Source organism: Pseudorasbora parva, chromosome 19 (genome assembly GCF_024679245.1).
Source record: "Pseudorasbora parva isolate DD20220531a chromosome 19, ASM2467924v1, whole genome shotgun sequence".
In the NCBI taxonomy this organism is placed as follows: Eukaryota; Metazoa; Chordata; class Actinopteri; order Cypriniformes; family Gobionidae; genus Pseudorasbora; species Pseudorasbora parva.
In genome coordinates this window covers 36,146,055-36,160,649 of record NC_090190.1, presented here as the reverse complement: position 1 = coordinate 36,160,649, position 14,595 = coordinate 36,146,055, and the positions used below count along the sequence as shown (strand labels likewise).

At 37.2% G+C, this 14,595-nt stretch overlaps 1 protein-coding gene across 2 annotated transcripts in view; it reads left to right on the top strand.

Moving 5' to 3' along the window:
* jupb (junction plakoglobin b) overlaps nt 1-14,595 on the top strand; it is a 139,909-nt gene that overhangs the window by 15,687 nt on the left and 109,627 nt on the right. The gene's annotated exons all lie outside the window — the stretch shown is intronic.

Below are 14,595 nucleotides of genomic sequence, written 5' to 3'. Positions count from 1 at the left end.
CCATAACAAAGGCTAGATGTCTCGTGCGCGCTGTTGGCCAATGGAGGTCGCCGTCCGCAACTTGCGGCCATCTTGTCACAGGCAGCTCGCTCACTCGTAACCGTGTGTTTTAATGGTGCATGTACTTTTAAATAACCAAAACTTGCTCAAATTTCAACCGATTTTCAAACTGTTTCATTTGTTATAAACGTCAGAGATGTAGTTATGCCACTAAATACTTATTAATAATTATAACCATGGACTTCAATATGAAAGTAACATTGAACAGAACAGATAGGTGCAATGAATATACACACACACACACACAAGGTATTTATGTTAAATCAATATATAGGCTACTAAAACTGTGCAAAAATATTATATATATATATATATATATATATATATATATATATATATATATATACAGGGGACCCTGTAGTTTCTTAGGAAACAAGCAGAATAATTGTGTGAAGTACTGGCACAGACTTATAGCGGCTAGAATATATATATATATATATTTTTTTTTTACATAAGCTGCACGATTAAGTCGTTTATCGAAAAGAAAAGCTGCAATTTCAACGTGTTAAAGCATCCAGATTTGTAGCTATGTTAATAACGTTTGTAAGAAACCAAACCATTTGTAAATCCGTCAAGATTTCAGCGAGATAAGAGTATTTATGTTCGTACAGATCACTCACCTTACATCAGGTTCCACAGAGCCCGACAGAAAGCTTGCCTGTGACAAGATGGCCGCCGGTGATGATGATGGTGACTCCGCCGTAAGACATCTAGCCTTTCTTATGGATATCTATAGTTACGGCACTGAAAGGGAATAAAACTACATTTTTATTTATTTATTTATTGTAATTAAACTTGTTTGATTTTATAGTTATTAGTTAGTGATCAACTATAATGGTAAAATAATGAAATGTTTAAAATGTAAATTGTAAATGTACAAAATAAATGTAAATTAAATTAGTTTCTTGGTTATGTCTCCAACAAATTAATAATATGCTCACACTTTCAGCCTGTTTAAAAGTATGTTTTATTTGTGTTCAAGTTTATGCATTTACCCCAGGCAGAATTAATCAACTTGAGGAATTAGTTATTTTGACTTTAGACTAATAATTTAATAATTATAGATACCTTTGAAATGTCTATTCGAAAGTTCTTTTTTTTATACCAGGCATTGCAAATACATGGTGTTTATTATACCAGGCTGTTCGTTTTTGGGGGGAAAAAACACACAAAAAACATAATAGAAATATTTAAGTGTTCATGACAGCATTGTTTTATATTGTTTTATATAAAGGAGCCTGAAGGCCTCTGGCTGACAGCAGATGCAAAAAAATATCAGCAGGAGCAACAATAATCAATAGATAGTTTTAGGACAGAATTAAGATTTAAAAATCAAATGTATCAGCGTGCCGTGAACATGGCCGTGAAACTGCGCATGCGAGGGTAAAACCCCCTTTAGTGAAACTGTGCATGCGCGGGGCAAAACCGCGGCTGGGGTGAAACTGCGGCTCTGCAGACAGATATTATTGGTACAATCTAGCTTGACAAGCCAGACCCACATCAAGATGTTTGGTCTGGAAACTCACCATTGACAGGGATAAACGGTTGTCTTTCAAACTCCCTCTGCACGCGATAGGATAGCGCTACACCAACCAGAGCAACGAAGGTGACACAGAGCTTGTTGACAGATTAAACATTCACCGTATCCGGTCGGCAAAACTCCGAACACATCTTCCCTTTTTAAGAATGACTTCAGTGCCGTTCTTTGTTATTTTCTCAGAGAAAAGCTTAACTCCAAGTCTTCCAGAGTCGCGATCAGAGCTGATTCGAAAGACCGTATTTTAGAGGTATTTTAATATCCCCTTGAATCAGACTAAATTCCTGAATTATTTTTTTATAATTTAAATATTGACATTATTGATATCTGCAATACATTATGTTGGTTCTGTTCTGTTTACCCTAAGGAGTTGCTCTCCCTGATCTTATCCATGCTAGGCCGCATAAATGCGCAGGGAGTTCTTGCCCAGAACAGAACCATACCGCCAATCCAAACTATGCTAATTGTCAGTCATCTTTGAGGATGGTGGTCCTGACCAAACAGACAACTATGCACAGAATTTAGACAGGCTGTTTTGTGGTGTTGCTGAAAAGTTAACTTGTTCTGAAAAGTAGATTATTATGCTTTGGTGGTCATAAGTATTTGCTTCTGTAAGCTGTTACTGTGAGTCTGTAATTCAACAAGATTTTTTCAGAGCAGAATTATCTGTTGAGTATACTATTCAGACCCGGAGATTGGCGTCATAAGTCTCTCCTCTGCCCAGAACAGGATCATACAAGCAACATTTCCCAGTCCAATCATTTTGTGCCCAACTACCTTCACAGTTGGTTAATTACCTTCTTTAGAGATCAATATTTAATTAGGAAATGTTTTTGCCCGTGGGGCAGTTTTAGACAGTCACCAGTCTGAGAGGCCACTCTCTTCACATTTAATAGAATCTAAATTCATTCATTATCTGCGTTTGGCTCCTAATAATTCATGCTTTGATCGACAGATTTCTTGTTAGTTGTGTTTTATTCTTTAGGTGTATGCTAGACAATCAGAAACACTGTTTGTATCTTTCATGCTGGCATTATTGTATCTATATGAGGTTCTATTGAGGATATGCTGTACAGAAATCCGGTGCCTTCAGTGTGATGTTTCAGTTTTTCTGCAGGTGCTCTCATCTATTCTGGCTTTAGCAGCAGCTGTGTTCATTGTCCACATCATATTTTTGTGTCTTTAACCGTAGAAACATTTGACCATTCCTTTAAATCCTGTCAGTTTTTACTTTTAACTCTAGAAATGCATGTAAATAAATTTCACATGATGAATATTAATTCCCACGCACAATAAATATTACATCCCACTCTTTTTTTAATGCTGTCAGAGGTTTAAAATACAATAATGAATATTTTTATGATGAATTATATATTTTAAGAATGAACGTCTGGGGCTGAATTCTGTTAGTTTTGATAAAAAACATCCCCTGGGACATGGAAGTGCCTGTAACTGAAGCTGAATAACCCAATGACAGATATGTCTAGTCGGTTTTCTCTCTGAAATGTGACAGCGCATGGCCATGTGTGGCCATCTTAGAGAAGAGACATGATAAATGATACCCTGAATCAAACGGAAATCTCATCAAAGCAAACGGAGAGCCTCAGACAAAACTTGTGGTCATATAAATTTAAACGCTTCTATGAGGGCACGCTTATAGTGCCGTATTTTTGGCGTAGTGACAAATCATTTCCCCTGACATTCATTAAAGACTTCAAAGGAAGCTTTTCATCCATAAATGCTTTACATGTTCCAATTGGGCGACAAGGCTTCAGCTAAATCTGTGAAATTGCCGCTTCTATCTCGGTTTCTGACAGCATGCTAATGTTCAATAATAGATGTGTGAGAACAAGACCTAAAATTTGAATGAATTATTCAGCTGCCCCCGTTTGCCCTTAGTCTCCTGCTTTTCAAAGCCCCTCCTACCGCTTCCATTATGTCTCACTCTTTTTGTCAATTACGCAATAGCAACGTAGGCTCCATCTTGCAGAAACCGTCCAAATATAAGCTTTCTTATCCAGCTCCGCAGGGAACTGTCATTATTTTTCCTTTTTTTCCTGCCTCCTGCACTTATCTGCGTTCCCACACATGTCTAGTTGAAGCCCCCGACAGACTTCAGAAACTTCTCATTTCTGTTTTGCGTTCCCTATGTTGTTTCTCTCTCCCACTTTCTCTGTCCTTTGTGGTATGTGTTTTTCATTTGTTTTCCATCACCGGTAGAACGTACGACCATCATTCACTCACCCAGTCTTGCACTCACTCATGTTTGTCCCCTGTTTGACACGTCGCTTTTCTTTTCAAGGCGGGACAGCAGTCAAGAGAAAAAAGTTATATTTTGTGAATGAAGGACAGCAGATTGTTTTCAGAAAGCTTGTATAAAGTAGTAACTGTTTAGTAAAAACTTTTAAAATGTGTCTTAATACACAATATACAGTAGCACATTGTTTATCAGCTGATGAATATACCCATAGCCATCATATTGCATATTTAAAGGCCCATTGAAGTGCCTTGAAACGACAGCATTTTTCAGTGTTGACATAATTTCCGCTAAAACAGAAAGACAGGGCGGGACATATTGAACAGCCCCTCCCCGTTTTAAAAATAGCAACAGCTTGGCCAGAGCCGCTGAGCTCGGTAATGCCGCTTTTGACAGGCTCAGTCTAATAGATTCCCATTTTAGATTTAATGTAAAACCGTGGCTATAGTTACGCTGAGAACGTTTGAAAAAGGTGTAATTTATGTTGGTGCGTTCCCTATCCCCATGTAGTGCATTATGTACCATTCACCATATAGAAAATAGTAATTGTGTGAACTGAACAAGTTACCGATTTCAGCCACAGCTTCAGCGTCTATTTACAGTGTAATGGTAGGGGGTGGGACGCTTTCGATTCTAGAGAGCATTTGATTGGACAGAAAATCTGATGTCATCAAATCCATACTGTCATCCATTGATCCATATTGACAGATTGAACACTTCTATATGCAAATGCTGTCATTGTTTTGGAGCATGCTATATAGATAGCAATAAGGCTAACATATTCATACTAAAAGACCAAAAACTTGATTTTGATTGAAAATGTTGATTTGTGTTTAATGTGCATGCCCATTTAGAATATATGTGTACATCTTGTAAAGTACATCTTTAAAACAATAATAATTCATGACACTTTAACTAATCTTACAATATCACTTCATGCTGTACACGATGATGTTTTAATGTCTGAAATCATTTGTGTAAAATCACATCTAAAATGATTGATTTTTATTTTATTACAGAATTTTAGTATTGGCTATTAATAGCCATAAAATGAAAATGATCAGCTTATTGTTATTGGTTAGAATTTTTATGGCGCCTTCCTGAACTTAATGCGTTAATATGTCAAGTCAATTTTCATTTTCGGGCAAATTATCCCATTAGTTTATTTATCTCGGTTTTATTAAATTTAATACTTCAGCTTAAATATTTTATTTTATTTGTTCAACATGTCCTATTTTTGTTTAATTTTTTAAGTTTACATTTTTCATGTATATTTACATTTTGTTTTATTTCAGCTTTAATAGCCATAAACACTTTAATTAAACAAATCATTAAACCGACATTCACACTTACAGTGATTCAATTTTCCGGTTCTGTTGTACTTCTGCTCGACTGGTATCTGACAAAGTTAAGTAGCTGAGAGTTTTTGAAAATGACACTTTGTGATGTAACCAAAGGTTTGTGAACATTTTATGTAGGCATTTGTTGACCAATGAGAATAGCAGACAGGTGTGACCAGCTATGCTTTTGGAAATTGTGTTTGATGTATTCCAACTTCATTTCAGACAGCCCTTGATCTTTCCACACCTTCAAATCGCCATCAGAGGTAAGTACTGTACAGCTATAAAACGCATGTGTCTGGTACTTTTGAAGCGATACAATTGTATTATGATCCATGACAGAGGCCTTATTTTTGATTCTCTCTTGAGGTTGCCGCATACGGCCTTGTCCTAAGAGCATGCTTTTTTTTTTTTTTACCTTTTCATGCTCCATGGCCGATTGTTCATCACTGGAAGTATGGTTCACTAAAAAGAGCAATCAGTATTTGTGGCACCGCTCTCTCCGAGCTCCTCTACCAGGGAAGCATGACATGCAGAGTGACATGTGTAAGACAGCCTCAGCAGGCATAATATCAGCTTAGTCTGCCCATGTCATCCAAATCCAGACTCCGGTTATCTGCATGGGTTTTCCTCTGAGAGCGAGACTTCGGATGGATGTGGGTTTCAGCCATTTGGAAGATCAAAGTAATCTTCAAATATGAGTCTACGTAAATCACTTTCGTTTTTTTATGGGCTTTTGGAAACTCATCTGCCCATTTGTCCTTGCCGGCATGAGAACGGTTGTATATTCTGGTTTTGCACTGTGGCAGAAAAGGAACACTGGGAGAGAGAGAAAATGAGAGCGACTATATTAAAGTGTAATATCATTTAATTAAAAATCCAGCTAAGCTTCTTCCCCCATTAGGCTTGAAGTAAGCTTAGCGTGTAGAATAGAAACAAGCCTCGAGCAGATTCGGGTTTCTGTACATACTGCAATCTTAAAGTCATGATTATGCTTTTGAATATTTCAATTTCATAGTTGTCTACTGAAGATGCTTTGTATTTTGAATCTCATTCATCTGTGCTTTAACTGATGTTAAAGAACAAGGAACGGGCAATTGTTTCGTTTCATCTACAGATGGCGATAGAGTGGCCCAAGTTTTACACCTGTTAAAGCAATTATAATATTTCAGGAATGATTGTCTCATGGTGGGCATATGATTTTCATGCACTATTTAATTCAAAGATGAATGTGGAATATTCCTAGCCTGACAAGCCAGACCCACATCAAGATGTTTGGTCTGGAAACTCACCATAGACAGGGCTCAGTCCGAGGGGCGGGATAAACGGTTGTCTTTCAAACTCCCTCTGCACGCGATAGGATAGCGCTACACCAACCGGAGCAACGACGGGGGGGAGCTCGCTGACTGATTAAACATTCGCCGTATCCGGTCGGCTAAACTCCGAACACATCTTCCCTTTTTAAGAATGACTTCAGTGCCGCTCTTTGTTCTTTTCTCAGAGGAAAGCTTTACTCCAAGTCTTCCGGAGGCGCGGGCAGAGCTGATTCGAAAGACCGCCGCCGTTCGCCAGTTTCTGTGTTTACTAGAAGACTGTGTTACTAGAAGCACGCAAACGCAACTCGGCCGTCGTCATTATGGCCCCGCCCGCCGACTCTATACACGATGTGATTGGGCCGTCCAGATTCTGAGGAATACAGCTCAGATAGGAATTGAGAGTTGCTAGACCACACTTGCGGGCAAATTAAATTTGCTGCCGCTAGGGTGCGTCTAGATTTCTAGGCTAGAATATTCCTACTTGACATCCAAAACTGACTAAATGGTCTCGTAGCAACCGAATTGTTGAGGATTCTATGCAATGCAGTCATTTGTTTTTCCGGCATAAGTTTATTGACATGATTATTGTTTGCATTGACAATATTGGCTCATTGATGCAGCATTTGGTTCAAAGTAAAGTTTCTATTTTCCCATCCCTCTGTCCATCTATCTGTCTGTCCGTCCATCCGTCCATCTATCGGTCTGTCCCTACCTCTGTCTATCTATCTATCTGTCATCTGTTTTGTCTATCTTTATGCTCAGCTCATCCATCCAGTCATTTATGTGTCTGTAATATACATCTCTGGAAAAAATTAAGAAGTAACATTGAGAAGTCAGAGCTGTATAATGTTTGTCCAGCCATTCATCTATCTGTTTGTCAGTCTGTCCATCGATCTATCGATTCATCTGCCCATCCATTCGTCCGTCCGTCCATCCATTCATTTGTCTGTCCATATTCCCATCTATCTCATAATTATGGCAATTGTGTCATAATGTTAAATCACCATTAATGTTTGCTGAAATTAGTTTAAAATAATTTGTTTATGAATTAACTGTTATTAGATAATTGAAAATATAGGGCTCTGCTTTCCATGGTGATTATCAGCTTTATCAGAAGCATTGCCGTCTATAATGTGATAGTCTTTGAAAAGATATTAACCATGAAGGAACTGTTACAGATTTACCCTCCTGAAGTAGTGACCTCTCTCCATATTAATAACATTTTGACAGATTCTCATGTATGAGAAGTAAAGCAGCTGTTAAAGATGATAATATATTACCACTTAGAGAGCCATGAGTACTTTCATTATGTCTGAGGTCATCATCATTCTCTTTACCTTTCCTGTCAATCTGTCAGTGCTGAAGATGCCATTAGAGACTTGTGAAATGTTTGCTGTTCTGTAAATGTTCTTCTCTCCCAGAGGATATAAGCATCTCTGCTGTGTGTGCTTGAAGGAAAGAAAACCTCTCTAAGCCATCGGCACTGCCGTGGAAAAGAACAAAATATGTTTTTCTTTATCATCTGTTGCCTTCCTTCTTTCCTATGAATCCCTGCAGGTTTACTAATGGTGCTATGTTTAGGAAATGCAAATGTTAACTTCTGCATTATCAAAATGGTTCGAGTTATCTTCTGCTTTGATGGCAATCTAAAATGGTTTTCTTTTTTCTTTTGGTAAACCCATAAAAAACACACACAGAAGACCACATAGCAATGCCCTGTCAACCATCCACAACATCCTAACATAATGACGTGGAGTTTTGCACAATCGTACACCCCTCACATATTCTTCAGAAAATGTTAACATCTTTATTCTGTTATCTATGAGGCTTTTTATTAGAAACAATGTTCGCTTTAAAAGGTCAAAATGTTCACGAGTCTGCATTCATGCAAATTATTATACAAACACAAAAGCAAAATCCCTGTAGTTCCCACTCTTTATCAACTCTGAATGTCTAAAATGATATTGCTGTATTTATTTTTGTTTCTCTGGTTCACATTTTCCTCTAAATGCACCATCCATTATTGCCACAATTGACAGAGAGTGAGCGGCAGAGTCAACAATGACAAAATGGTTTCGAACAATAGGAGCACGCTTGCAACATCCATAATGGCTCATGTTTTCAACTACAGAGGCAATTCGCAGTATGTATGTTTGAATCGAACCTTTTATGATGTCCCATTGCATTACAGCCACAAATATAGAGTCTGGCATTTGACTCAATCTTGAACCTTGTCTATATTTTCAGGCTCTTTTAGGTCAATCAGCCATGTGCAAAACATTTGAAACATTTCGTTGTTTTTGAAATATTTACAAACAGTGACACTGAAGATTATAAGAGTCGAGGTTGCTCATGGAAAACTCACTGTCATAAGGTTAATGTTTTTTAGCCTTTTGCTAAAGTGGGGTTACTAAGGTATTTTGGGTGGTTGTCTACTAGCCCAAGTCTGTACATTTCCTAAAGATGCAAAAACTTGATTGCCATGATGTTAGGTGTTGTGGGCAGTTGCCAGGGCATTGCTATGTGTTTGCTAAGGTATTTTGGGTGATTACTATTTCCTAAAGAAAATGCGAGTGTTGTTCGCCAGTTCCAAAACTTGTTGGTCAAGATGTTAGGTGTTGTGGGCCATTGCCATGATGCTTATGTTTTTTAGCCCGTTGCTATGTGGTTGCTAGAGTATTTTAAGTGGTTGTCTTCTGGACCATGTCTGTTTACATTTACTTAAGAAAATACGAATGGCGTTCTTCAGTGCAAAACTTGACTGCCATGATGTTAGAGTCCTGTTGCCAGGGGGTTGCCATGCGGTTGCTTAGACCTTATGGATGTTTTTTAGGTGGTTACTCATCGGTCAGATACTCTCTTTATTTACAGGTCCAAAGAGAACACCCTTCTCGATAAGTCTGGTCTCTAGATACAGAACAGGAACTTCCTTCAATGCAAGTCTATGAGATTTTTTTTCCCCCAACTCCTTTTATTGTCCACCAGGCAAAATTCTGAACAAGACATGTGGTTTTTGAGGAATCCTTCATGTCTCTAGCATAAATGAAGCTTCGTATTTAGAGATACGGATTTGAACGAAACCATCACTCTAAGCACGAACAACAGAGAAGTGATGCATGACTAGACAAACTACTAAGTAGTGCAAATCTTTCATATCTTAAATATAATCTCAAAAACCCTCGCTGATGATTTATTTCTAACGCCAGTACTCCATTAATATGATTGTGAGCTTGACATCTTTAATGTTGCAGGAACCTTTCAGATTTTCAGAATAAAGATTAGCCATTTAAAGTGAAAAGCATAGCTGAATTGAATTGAATCTGAATGGAACTGAACCTGTTTCTGAAAACGGCGAAGATCTGCATTCACAATAGCGTTAGGTAAGCCATAGAGCAAACCAGGCCAATCCTGCTGTGCTCTCTCTATTTACCCAGAAGCCCCGAGGCTGTAACAGGCCTGCATACTCCATCGCTAGTGCTGCTGTATGGCTACTGCAATCTCTCTTGCCACAGAATCCTTTGTGCTTTTTTTTTGCCTCTCTCGTTCTCCCTCCCCACCCCCTCACTGTCATTTTCTCTTTCTCTCTCTCTCTCTCTCTCACACACTCTCACTTCTAACCAATTTCATATAACATGCATTTTCCCCCCTTTTTTATACATGCTCACTCATTTTCTCTTGTATGTGTGCGACTCCTTTGGTGCGCTATACCAACCAAGTTTATTTAATCTTTTTCATGCTCGTTCGTTTCTGCTTTCTCTCGTCCGTCTTTGTTTCGTTATCCCTGCTGGGCAGATGAGCCCAGCTGCCACTCTGCAAAGTGTGTGTGTGTGTTTGTGTTTACGTACATCCAGTTACCTTCCCTCCACCATTGTCAGCGATGGCTTTTGTGCGAGAGCAGCCACAATGTACAGCCGCATTCATCCCATAAAGCCGTGTTCTCCTCTGTGAAGAGCACTTTCACATTTAACCTCATCAAAGCTCAGCTACACTCAGCTCGGCTATATTTAAATGCTTTAAACACACCGGCGAGGGGAAAAAAGAGCATGGAGAATCAAATCAGGAGCATAATAGAAAAGTCAGACCATGACAAAATCCAAGTTTTAAAAGCTGCTTAAAAGCTTTTTAAAGTTTTTCTTAGCGCACAATAGCTTGATTATATACATTTACAGTTGTGTGATGGCAGTCATGTTAATGTTATAAATTAGTGGTCAATCAATGTTGATTTTTTTTTTTTTTTTTTATGAGTAAAAACTTTTTTCAAAATATTGAATTTTGAGTTATAATCATTTGTAATGAATAATAATAAAACTACTATACATTTGACATGATTTGAAATGGCACAGTATTCAGAATGTATTTAATACATGGTAGGTTCATTGCCTCTAAATTGTACTTTGCATTGACTGTTACAACTTAAACTTCATTTTTAAGGCTGTATTGTTTTATTGTCCCAGTAGAAATACTGTAACAATAGCCTCTTTTATGTAACAAACATAATTGACTTCTCTGTCTCCCCTTTTAACACTGCTCTCTGTGTGTCCTTGCGGATAAGTGTTGGGCTGTGCAACATATTCTAGCAGAACTGGAGGCTGTTTTAAACAGGGCAAACTATATGAGGAACATTGTCTGACTCATCCGGTTTAACCCACAATCCATCTGAAACTGTCGCTGTCCTTTTTGATGGGGGGACAAATGAGGTCTGTTCTGTCCTACCCAGAGTTCAGATGGGAGTTTTGCGTCTCTAATGTTACTGTCATATTTCTGTGTCCTTAGGATGAATCACTTATTACATTTTGCATTTGTGATTCGCTGTAAATAAAGTGATATGCTTTGTTAAGATAACAGAACATTTTATTTCTAATATAAAATAAATTAAATTACTCACTGTTTCCGTAGTTTAGCCACAAGACAGAAGTAATGTGTTTTAACATGATTTTAGTTTGTTTAATCGCTTTCCTGCATTGTAAACACAAAATAAGTTTGGCATTCAGTTGCATCATATTTAAGTTAAGAAATTTAAAGTTTAAGTAAGCAGAACTTGCAGATTTTTATTTTGTTAACATACATTTTATTTGTTCTGAACTTGAAACATTTGAGTAAGCTAATTCTTACATTTAACTTAAAAATATCATGTAATCTCAAATTGTTAGTAGTGGAAGCTAGTTTTAACTAGCCAATTCAATAAATACCACCTTGCTAATTGGTTACACAATGCTTTGGTTGCATTAGCATAGCACTTGCTGAACGAGGACAGCAATAAAATACATTTAATATATATCTGTTCTCAAACTAAGCTCATGCAAATGATCCACTCGTCACCACGATGATAACCCTATAAAAAATAACAGAAACTCTAACATTAAACACTACTAAATCTCCCACTTAATGTTAATAGTGCACAAAGAAAACCATAATATAACTTAATTTTGGCATTTACTGTCCCTTTTGTGGCAAAGCTTGCTGGGAAACAGAAATCCCAGCCCAGTTTCGGTTAAATTTAAGTTAGTCTAAATTAAAAGAAACAAGTTCATAAAACTCAAAAAATGAAACAATTCAGATTACTTAACATGCATCAGTTTTGAGAACTCAAAAGAAAAAGAAAGTTTTAGATACTCATAAAAGTTAATTTGATTGAACTAAATTGTTTAATTTGAGTTGGTTCTACTCAAACCAAGTTTTAGTGTTTACAATGTGCTTAGTCATATCCAATTTTACAACTTGTTGCCATGATAACAATGCTATAACTTTAAAACGACTGTAAAAAAAGAAAGTATGATTTAAACAGCTTTACTGCTCAAATAATAAAAAATGTAATAGAAAAAAAATATTATAAAGTGCATTTATAAAATTGTGACATTTCTGCTTTAAATCCTTTTAAATCCAGTATATTGTCCCATTTACTTCCATTTTAAGTGCTTCACTGAAACCTTTATTTTAGAATAGCCAACATGCTGCGTCAATTAAGTATAATTCATATACTTTTGGAATGGTTTACAAATTGCTTTGGCATTTTTCCTATGTTCTGAATCATTATTTAAAGTGCTTCTATTATGCTTATATTACCTCCATACGGTGTAATATAGCTGTTTGTGAATGTAAAGGGTCTGCACAGTTTAAAGATCAAAGTTATTGTTTCCTAAAGAAATCGATTCTGAACTGCCAAAAGATGTCGTCAACAGTATGTTTTATTTTCTGTTACACACCTATGTAACCATGTAACACATTTGCATAATACCAGCCTATGGTCTTCATTGGCTGCCCACAAACAAAGTCTTCCTTGACCCGCCCTCAAACACTGTAGTCCTGGAAGAGTTTGGTTCATGTTTGTTCGACATGTTGAGAAGACACTGTTTTCAGTACTGTAAATGCACTTTGCATGCTTTTCCAAAGGATGAGAACTTGTGCTGGATTTGATATGGAAAAATTGACACCATCGTATCACAGTGAATTAAGATCTGGGGAAGATGAAAGTTGGAGGTGAAAATCAGATATGTATTGCTTTTCTGACACGCTGTAAGCGGTGGACCAATCACAACAGACTGGGCCATCTGAGCAATTAGAGCAGAGTAGGCTGGCGGAAAGGAAGAGTTTGGAGAGACTGATTCTTCAAACAAACCGTTTTCAGACCTTTCAAGAAATTGGGTGATTTGCAGTGTATATTATGAAAAAATTTAAGTGTTTTTTTGACCTTGGATGCATGTAAATCTATTGTAGGAGACCTCCAAAACAAAACGAGGAACCTTTAAAATAGCACAGTATTTTTGTATGTGAGGAATTCCTAAAACATTTTATAATAAGTTTTTAGGTTTTCATCAGCTCATAAACCCCCTGCAGTTATAAAACCCCCAGGGGATTGCGAACCCCCGTCTGGGAAACCCATAGTTTGTGTTTTTCCTTATCAATGCAAAGTGATCTCAAAATAATGATTTGTCTTGACATCGTCCATATTATCAGCATAAATATAAATGTGTAGGGAATTGTATATGTACACCGATGACTTACCGTTCTGTAGGCAGGAAAGAGTCTCCTCATAAGGACCAATGTGTACTATAATAATACCCATCTGTCTGATCTGATCGCAGTGGATGTATAACAGGCTGAATGCCACTGTAATGATGAACGGGGTACTTGCTGAACGTTGAGCTTTGAGAGGGAAATGCACATTTGTTATTTCGCCTGAATGTTGTTTTGGCAGTATTTTCTAAGTGTTTGTAGTATAAATCAAACGCTGGTCACACAGTAGAATGGACGGTCAAAAAGTGGCTGAGCGGGCTATGTTAGTTAAATGTCCATAAATGATTGAGTAAATTAGTGGCTTTAAAACACTGGCAGGGGATGTGATAAAACTACTGCTCTGATGAAGAGATAAACAAATAAAGCACATGTATAGAGATGCGCATAGGCTTTTAATGCGCAAATAGAGAGATATCTGAATGCATGTGCTTTATTTATCCCTGAGGGGTAATATTCACATCCACAGTCAGTCAGACACATTTCCATTTCAATATATCGCTCTCTTTCATCTACAATCAAACGTTCTCACATCCCCCTGGAAGCTAATTTCCTGAAACAAGGCTTCACAATTTTCTTTCAAGCTGACATAACACGAGATGAAATGTCACTGCCTCACCTTGTGTTTGGCGCTAATGATCTTTTGCACTAAACACATCATTTCGTAATTATAAAAGAGCATTACACATTCGCAACCTGAAAGAGATGTGAACAGACAGGCAAAACATAGTTTGTTTTTCTCCCATTGGAGTTCTGGTACATGATTTTGTGGATGAGGCAAGGTTCTTTGATATTTTATCCATTTTATTTTTAAAACTCGGCGGAAAGTACTCCGTCACTTATGTATTCGTTAATAAGCAGTGTTGTGCAAGTTACTTCCAAACTGCAATATATTATAGATTACTTATTACTGGTATTTAAAAGTAATTCATTACATTACAATATTACTGTCTCAGAATTGTAATGCGTTACATTACTCCTGTATTACTTTTGAGTTACTTTCACCAAAATAACTTCAGAAGTAGCTCTTAACATTCTAAAATGTAGGCAGAGGGCATTTTACATCCAGTAGAA